Genomic DNA, 10,101 nt, shown 5'->3' on the forward strand with positions numbered 1-10,101 from the left:
CCTGTGGGTGTACTGGTCAGGCACCAACGGGACCTGGGCAGCCAGACCGGCCGCGGCCCCCACCGATTTCTCAGTGGAGAACCCGACACTCAGTGGAGAACCCGACAATGGCTTGTGCTTCCTACTGATGTCGAACCCCAGATTCAATAGCTGAGGAATCTTCCCCAGCAGGGTGAGGACCATCCTCCTGCAACTGGCTCCCACCAGACTGAGGAACCCATGGGTCCTTCCCACAAAGAGCAGCTGTTCCCTGTTTATCCATATGCAGAGGAGCCACATGTCTCCAATGTCTCTGAAGAAGATGAGAAGATTGATCCTACTGGACCTCAGTCTATGTGAGCACAACGACAGCAGTGAACACAACAATGACAAAGGAAAGAAGAATAAAAATGACCCAGAAATGCTGACGATGATGTGTCAGAAGACAGGAAAGAAACCTGCTGCTTCCACACAGCTAAAGCTGAGGTGAATTCCTCCACCTCTTCCAGGTTTTCCTGTGACATCAGTGACCTTGTGTTCAGAGTGGTCACCAACAAAGCAAAACGGCAAAGAAAAAGCTGAATAGATACAATCCTTTGTGTAAGCAAGATTTTATTCTTTCTCACGTGGACCTTCTGAAAGTAGGAACATGGAATGTGAGAGGCATGAAATCCAGCAAATACAGAGGAAAGAAGATAAACTATTTACTATCTACAAACTTTGATTATCTTTGTCTATAAACACTTAGACTTACAAACAGCACATATGTTACAGATGCTGGTGGCACAAGGCTTGTCTGTAATCTCTGTTGGAGAAGACTGAGCTGATGGAGTTGACATCTTCTTTAAAGTTCATTGAGTTATCTTCCTAAAACGCAAAGACATCATTCCAGGCAGATTACTCGTCATTGATTGTTTGCACCAGAGCCAGAAAATGAGAATTATTAATGTTTATGCTGTTACAGGCAGAGTAACAACATTCAAACTAAAAAAAAAAAAAAAATCATTATCAAAATAAAAAATTAATGTAGTTCACTTTCGGCTTATCCCTTTCGGGGTCGCCACAGCGTAACAGCACCCACTGTTTCGCATCAGTGATTTGGCAGAGTTTTTACGCCGGATGCCCTTCCTGACACAACCCTGTACTGGAGGGGCACAGGGACCCAGTTAGGCAGCAGCGTCAAGGGTCTTGCCTAAGGACCCAATCTGGGTGGGAATCAGTGGACAACCCTGGGAATCGAACCCAGGGCTCCTGAGTGCCAGCCCTTCACCTAGCCCACTGAGCCACCCAGCCGCTAAAATAAATAAAAATAAATCATTAATGTTGCTTTTAATATTATACTGTCTAGGGCAGGGGTCTGCAACCCACGGCTCCTTTTATCTCACCAAACAAAATAAAAAAAATTGGCCAAACAAAATAAATCAGGGAGACTGCTGACCCAACCATGTCGACTGTCGGAGTCAGCAGCTCCTGATAATGGCTGCATAACCGAAACTACCTAAAGAAAACAAATAAACAAAGCCTAAAAACTAAGACTACCAAGGTCCAACCCCAAACTAAAATAACAAAACCCAGCAGTGTAAGACTGCTGAAGACAAAGAGGGGATGAAGAACAAAATAAATAAAATGAAATAAATAAAATGAAAATAAAACAGCAATTCTTAAAGTAAGGATTACCTTTTTAGCATTTATTTAATTTATATTAGTTGAATTTATAAATTGATGGCTTTTTACATCTCTGTTGACCTGAAGATGTCTTGTTTGTTCAACTCTACCTCCAGAATGAACAGATTTTATATGAAAAGCAAAACTTTGGTAAAAAGTTTGAACTATTAGTAGATGTTTGTTCTCTCAGACATTGAATTCTACATCCGTCAAACATTATACTCGCTCTGATCCCAATTCTAAAACCCGTATTGACAGAATCTATATATATCCCCCGATGTTTTATCTTGCGCTGATTTCTCTGACCAGTCCTTATTTGTATATGGACCTGAACAACCCAGAGGTTTCTGGAAATTAATTGTCCACTCTTTAACTAAATCTAAATCAATCAGAGGATTAAAAATAAAGATATTCAAAATAAAAGACCTGAACCCTCTAATCCAGGGGTGTCAAACTCAATCGCACAAGGGGCCAAAATCCAAAACACACTTTAGGTCACGGGCCGAACAGGACAAACGTTTATTAAAGACTCTAAAACTAAATGTTTAAAATTTTAGAACCGTAACTTCTCATTATAATTATGAACCAGATAAATAACATTACCTGGGATAATGTGTGAATGCTGTAAGCTGAATTTGAAGATGCTAGTACAGATAGCTGAAAACACTGAAGCTGATAGCTAGCTAAAATGTTGGCAAAATTCCAAATTATCCTAAAAAGCTAAAAAAAAAAAAAAAAAAAACTTAGGTTAGCCAAAACAGCTAGCATGTTGCGTAAAAAAATAGATAAACTTCAAAATATCCCGAAAAACTGAAAAATTCCCAAAGTAGCTGAAACAGCTAGCATGTAGCTGAAATATTAGCTAAACTCCAAAAACAAAAAATCTTAGTAAATGCCGAAATAGTCCAAAAAGCTAGCCAAATGCCAATATATAAAACTTTAAAACCGTAACTTTTTAACATACTTATGAATAATAAAAAGACACTAATATTATTCCAGAATGAATCAACTGAAACTTCAAGTAACTCAATATTTTACTCTCCATAAAAATAGATTTTGTCAAAATTAAACAAGTTAGAAATGAGCGCAAGATAACATCAGGTAATTAATAACAATAAAATTAAATGATCTGGAGGACTGGATCCGGCCCCCGGGCCTTGACTTTGACACGTGCTCTAATCAAAACAGCTTTTGAATTCCTGGAACTACTGAAGAAAAGAAGTTAAACCAGATCGAGAATATACCATACAATAATAACATAAGTGAATACAGAACCAAGGAAGAAGAAAACAAACAGATGGAATTAAAACATCAGATCAACACTGTAAATGATAAATAACATGTACAAACAGAGCAGCTCTAACAAAGCAAATGTGAGCTATGTCATTTCTACCAGTCAAAACTTTATTGACTCTGTTAAAGATCACCATGTTTGCTGCATTATAATAAGGGGAAAACAGACATGTAGTATCAAGAACTTTCTCTCAGATGAACAGCAGGCTAACCTCTTGTGACAACGAATGTCAGAACTTTCATAACAGACATTGACCTTTTTAAAGAGGAGACAATTCCCACACTTGTGGATCAAATTAAAAAGCCTGAAGTTATCACTGCTACTAACCAACTGACTACTGGGAAATCATGTAATTCCATTCATTCATGTATTCATTTATAAAGCTCCTTTCACCACCAGCCGAGGAGGCCCAAAGTGCTGTACACAAGAAAACACCATACATAACAATCATAAAAACAAATTAAAAAATAAATACGTTAAAACTATTTAAAAACAAAATAAAATTTACATGACAAAAAACAACTAGGCAGATAGTTTAGCGCGATAGTGGAGGAACAGTTTAGATTTAAAACTCTCCAAAAGTGTGACTTCTCTAAGAGCTAGTGGCAACTGGTTCCACAGTTTAGGAGCCAGCACAGCAAAGGCACGATCTCCCCGGAACTTATATTTAGTTCTCGGAACCAGTAACAAACACTGGTCCACAGAACGCAAAGACTTGGAGGGCAAATATTTTAAAATCAGATCACAAAGGTAAGACAGTGCCGTACCTGCCTGTGATTTAAAAGCAAAGACAAGAATTTTAAAAACAAATCAGATATTGCTCTAGCAGCCAGTTCAAAGAGAGCAGAACAGGGGTTATGTGATCAAACTTCTTAACAACACATATAAATCTGGCTGCTGCATTTTGCACCAGCTGTAGTCTGGCTATTAAGGCCTCAGGTAACCTGGCATTTAAGGAGCTGCAGTAATTCAGCCTGGACAACACAAAAGCGTAGGTCACTATTTCTAGGTTTGGTTTGGATATGAAGGACTTGATCCTGGACAAACTTTGTAACTGGAAAAAGCAGGACCTGGTTACTGCATGTATTTGTAGGTCCAGTTTCAGGGCAGCATCAAGTTTCACTCCCAAGTTGGTGACCACAGACTTTTCAAAGGGAGCGAGAGAGAGGAGGTCCAGACCATGATCCTTACGCCCACTAGGTGAAAACACAACGGCCTCTGTTTTGGTCTCATTGAGTCCAAGAACATTTTCTGTCATCCACAGCTTGACTTCATTGAGGCATTCAGTTAGAGCCGTAACTGAGCAGTCAGGACCTTTGTGTGTGGGGACATAAATTTGGCAGTTGTCAGCATAAAGGTGGAAATCCACCTTAAGTTTCCGAAGCAGCTTCCCCAGTGGGAGCATCACAAGCAATTGTTTAACTGTTGTCCTGAGTAACAAATAGTCGTTTTTGCTCCCCGTATGATCCAAGGTTCAACTGAACACAGAGTGTATTGGAGCACTGTCAGTTGTCAAAACAAATGCTGTGGGACTGGGGAGTAGCCATCACTTTACAAGTAGATCTAGTTGTGTTAACCAGGAAAAGAATGGAAACTTCCTTATTGTAAAGTTACAGAGCAGAGCAGGCTCTTGTCCAGAGGACTAACTGTTTTTTTTCTGTGCCTGTATTTCCTTTTGTTGTGTTCGGGGCTTGTCTCAAGCAACAGCACCCCTCGATGAGGTTCAGTTTTGACCACAGGATTTTATATGTTGTTTTGTCCAGTTAAACCTAAATAAAAGTATGACATTTGTGTGCATTTCCTGTCCACTTGCATGGATTCCATGGAACAGACTTAATGTGAAAACAAAATTTTACCAGGGAAGTCGCCAGTGACGCTTAAAAACAAAATCTTCAACATACTTATAACTTTTGACTTGTTAACGCAAGAACACAATCAACATAATTCCAGTAGATTTTGAAATAAAAGCGGCACTAGTTGCCTTTCACCATCAAAATATGCTAGAATTCTCTTGATTGCGTTAACAAGGAGGAGTGTTTATATTTATCTATATAATCATTTTATGTTTAAACAGCTATTACAAATATGTGTTACCTACTCAAACCACATGGGGGCATCATTTCACACCTCCATGTCCTGTGGATTCAGCGTACCTGAACTGATTGCTGTGTAATCCCTTTTGATTTTGAGGAGTCGTTTTCTGCTCTTTTGTGCTGAAAGCATCTGTTAAAAACATTTGGGTAAAAACAATTCTCTTATCTTCTGAAAATACAGAGCAGGGGAAACAGAAGGATTTACAGCTAAGACAGCTATTTTTAGGACCATAATCTGTTTAGGCTCAAACGCCTTCATTCTCTCTGAAGATTGATTTGTGTTTTACTTTAAACACACACCAGTCATTAATAGAGCACAGTGGTGAATTATTTTAATAAAACACTGACTGTGTCTCTGGAGGGGTGGACTCACGGTTTTAACAAGCTCACTTTTAGGGTTAAACGTTCATTTCCCCAGCGCCGTCTTTGGGTTGGTCAGCGTAGCATTGCTGTTGACAACTTTACTTGACAACTGTATTTAGGTCAGCGGTGCCCCCTCAGGGCCTGACGAACCACTTTCTCCACGAGTCCACATGATTGACGTGTTTTCTTATAGAAAATGAAGCCCTCCTCCTCCGGTTTTAAATTCTTGATGAGTAACATGTTATAAAATACAACACTAAATGCTGCTGTTGGTGAATTCTCATTTGATGATCCCTGAACAGCATTCTTCTTTTTTTTTCAATTACTACGACTTTATATTGTTCATTAATTTGTGGAGTAAAAGGATATAAAAATAATTTTTTGAAGGTAGCCACAACAGGGCTGCACGGTGGCGCAGTGGTTAGCACTCTCGCTTCACAGCGAGAAGGCCTCAGTTCAAATCCCGGCTGGGACCTTTCTGTGTGGAGTTTGCATGTTCTCCCCGTGCATGCGTGGGTTTTCACCGGGGACTCCGGCTTCCTCCCACCGTCCAAAAACATGCTTCATAGGTGAATTGGTGACTCTAAATTGCCCTTAGGTGTGAATGTGAGAGTGAATGAGTGTGTGGTTGAGGCCCTGAGACAGACTGGCGACCTGTCCAGGGTGAACCCCGCCTTCGCCCTTCAGTAGTCGGGATAGGCTCCGGCACCCCCGTGACCCCGAAAGGGAAGAAGCGGTCAGGAAAATGGATGGATGGAGGTAGCCACAACATGATGTGTTCCTCTTCTGGATGTAAGATCTTGTTGGCTGCACCATGTGGGGGTGCTGCAGATACGATTACCTGCCGTCCTCTGCTTCCTCCTCCTCCTCAGAAAGCAGAGTTTTCAGGACATCCTCTAAGAACATAATGCCTGTCTTAGACACTAGGCATCTGGTGGCAATTCTTTCCAGTACGCTTAATGCAGAGGACGGGGGCTGAGGTGAGGAGTAATGAAGGGAGAAGCAAAGGAGGGAGCTTTAAACTGGGATTACAGGGGAAGCTGTTAAGGGGGAGGGGTGGCGAAAGAAGACGAGTTGACCTGAACACATGCTCCTCTCATAAAGAGCTTTCTTTCTGGCTATTGCCCTGGACATTCAGAGCAGGACAGACCTGAGGCCCCTGCTGAGCTGCTGTCAGCGGATCCGAACCGTCAGTCGGTCTGTTGTGGATTTGTGAGGAAGGTCTTCCCATCTTCTCCACAATCTTTGTAACAGTTTACAAAGAAAGCCTTGTTTGCATTCTTAAGATATTTTAATCCTTAGAAAATAAAGGGAATCAAACTTGCATGCAGTAGTGCATGTAGTGTTTGTACCTCGTTGTGTGTTTCAAGAATGTCCTAAGATGTTCCCGCCCACTCCAGGATTTACAAACCAACTTTTCACGTTCCAAAGATGCAAAGATGTAACACATCCAATAGACTTTCTGCTTGTGAGAAAATAGACGATCTTCTTCCCCTCAATGTTAGGGGGGTGATATAAATGTCTATGGGTTATTTATTAGTCAAAACTCAGAAATGAGACATCCCCGCGCATAATCAGACCTCCCTCGCAGACAATTCAGACCCCCGCGAAGGTGTTCTGCTCCTGCACGCTGGTGTTTAATACTACTGAGAGCAGAAAAAGCCATCGCACGTGAGAGACTGTCTACTTCTGCGTGCGTGAGCTGGTCCCTGGGCACGAGTGACGTTTGCACTCTAGCAGAATATAGGTGAATGCACGAAGTTTTGTCGTGCGCTCGCAGAGGCTCTGACTCTGCTTGGCCAGAAACTTTTTGCACGCAATTGAAAATGACTTTTGACAATTGGAAGTGGAGACAAAGGGCTTTCTTCTGATTGGTCTATTTTTAGGATGACGACGCCTTTTAACCCTTCCGCCCTGTTTGGGGTCCAGATGACTCCAACCACATATAGATGTGTGATTCCTTCTATGACAAATGTGGACAAAGGTGGATAGGATTTTATGTCTTGCATGGACATTAGTGGTCATTTGGACCCCACTGTCTTGTGGGGTCCAGATGACCCCACTTTTAATGTAAACAAGCCAAGGAGAGCGGAAGGGTTACACCCACTTCAACAGGAAGTTTAAGTTTGTACACTGGGCCTAGCCTACCTGCCATGCCGAAACGTTGGGTCAATGGCAAATCTGACTTTGAAGAACAGCTAAGACTTTAAAAACACAGTGTTCCCCTCTGATTCATGGGGTTTAGGAGCCGGAGACCTCAGCGAATACAGATAAGCCTCTGTCTGCCATCCGTTACTGATCCATACTCACCAGAAAAATGTCTGATCATGCTTTGTAGACATTTATTAAAGAGTTTTTTTTTTTTTAATCCAAAACAACAGACTGCATACTTTACATAAACTGTCTTTGTGCCTTTAAAAAAGTTGGTGGTTCCTCCCTCATCAGTTAAGGTCGAGGCGGCATCTCTATCCAGAATTTGCCGGTTTCATCCATAATAAACACCTGCTGAAGAAAATGTACTTTTTTGTTTTCTGTTTACTTCACCAGAATTAAAATAGATCCCTCAAAATGTCAGTGAAGTTTTCCCGTTTGATAATTAACCTATGTAAAAATGAATAAACATAATCCAGTCTGATCCCTGTGACAGACTTGCCACCCATCCAGGGAGTACCCCACCTTCACCCAACAGTAGCCAGGACAGTTTTTGTGAACCCCGTGACCCCGAAAAGGATATAGTGGGTTTAGAAAATGGACGGACCGACTTTAAAAAACGTGAACATAAATTTCACATGGAGACCTGCTGAAAAGTCATTGATAGAAATGTATTTATGTCAGAATTTTGTTTGATGTTCATGAAGTTGTTTGCACATGCTCAGTATAATCAGGTTTCTGTTTTGGATGAAGTCACATGTGTCAAAGTCAAGGCCCAGGGGCCGGATCTGGCCCTCCAACTAAATTTATCCGGCCCTCCAGATCATTTTATTTTATTGTTATTAATGGCCCGATGTTATCTTGTGCTCATTTCTAATTTTGACAAAATATAGTTTTATGGAGGGTACATTTTTAAAGTTATTTAAGGTTTAAGTTTAAATTTATTCTGGAATAATATTCCTGTATTTTTATTATCCATAATTATGTTAAAAAGTTACAGTTTTAAAGTTTTAAAAAATTCCATTTTGCTAGCTTTTTGGACTATTTTGGCATTTATCAAGATTTTTGAGGCTATTTTGGAGTTTAGCTAATATTTCAGCAACATGCTAGCTGTTTTGGCTAATTTGGGGTTTTTTTAAGTTTTTAGGCTGTTTTGGAGTTTAGCTAATATTTATGCTGCATGCTAGCTGTTTTGGCTAATTTAAGCTTTTTTCTGTTTTTTTAGGCTATTTTGAAGTTTGGCTATTTTTTCAGCTACATGCTAGCTCTTTTAGCTAAGTTTGTTTTTTTTAAAGCTAATTTGGCATTTACCTAATATTTTAGTTTGATATCAACTTCAGCATTTTCAGCTATCAGCTTCAGTGTTTTTAGCTATCAATTTCAGTATCTTCAGCTATCAGCATTAGCATCTTCAGCAGACAAATTCATCTTACAGCATTCACACTAGCATTATCTCAGGTAATGCTATATATCTAGTTCATGAATATGCTAAAAAGTTACAGTTTTAAAGTTTTAAAAATTTAGTTTTAGTGTGTTCAATAAATGTTTGTCTTGTTCGCCCTACAAATCAAGGTGTGTTTTGCATTTTGGCCCCTCGTGCGTTTGAGTTTGACACCCCTGCATTAAGCGACTTGAAGCCTCATATGTAACTCCAGCATTTATTTTAGTTTAGCTTTATTAGACTTTTGTTCACAGCAGGAATCCTTAATAATAATCTTCATCTTTTAAGTCTAATTTTTCTACCTCTTCAACCTCTTCCCTTTGGAAATTTATGTTGACGGCATCATTTCAGCCCCCAATGCGCCCCCTCCCAAGCTCCTTTTTAACATCCCAGAGAGTGCACCGTTTTGCACAAGGTGACTTCTAACTCTTGACAGGCTTCTGCTGAAGAGACGCCGAGGATGCCCTGGGGCAGGCGGCCAGATGGGACCCCCCTTCCTTTACCTGCCATCTTCCTCCACCCGGTGACAGTCTCCTGACACCCCACTTCTGCCATCTGTGCCGACCTGCCCCCAACTGTCAACAGTTCAGGGGCAGCTTGTGCTCCCCCAGCAGGCGGCACAGCTGTGCGGACGTCGTCAGGGCTGGAAGACGGAGACGCAGGGCCAACATCTGCGCAACTGTGGAGCGACAGAGACACTGGGAGCTGACGGCTGGGAGGGCCCGGCAGGCACACTCTCAGCAGCACAGTCCGGTCAGTAAATATGTTCTGGGGATTTAATCCAGATTAAGAACCTGGAAGCTGCAGATCTGCATCTGTTTGATATGGATATCCACACAAACAGACTACGTCCTTTGCAAGCTTGTTTATGTTCTCAGCGGAGCAGAAATGTGTTAACTCGCTGGCACTCGTGTGGCCCCCATCCATGGATTTTCTGCAACCCCCCCCCCACCACACACACACACCAGCACCCTTCTAGGGATACTAGCTGCAGTCTGTGTCATGTGTCAGGTGCAGCTCTTCATTACCCCCCTGCTGCAGCCAGGCACACGCATGAACAATGCCGAGCTGTGCGCGCGCGTGTGTGTGTGCGCGCGCGCGCGCGCGCGTGTGTG

The sequence above is a fragment of the Oryzias melastigma genome, linkage group LG14 (assembly GCF_002922805.2).
Source record: "Oryzias melastigma strain HK-1 linkage group LG14, ASM292280v2, whole genome shotgun sequence".
NCBI lineage: Eukaryota > Metazoa > Chordata > Actinopteri > Beloniformes > Adrianichthyidae > Oryzias > Oryzias melastigma.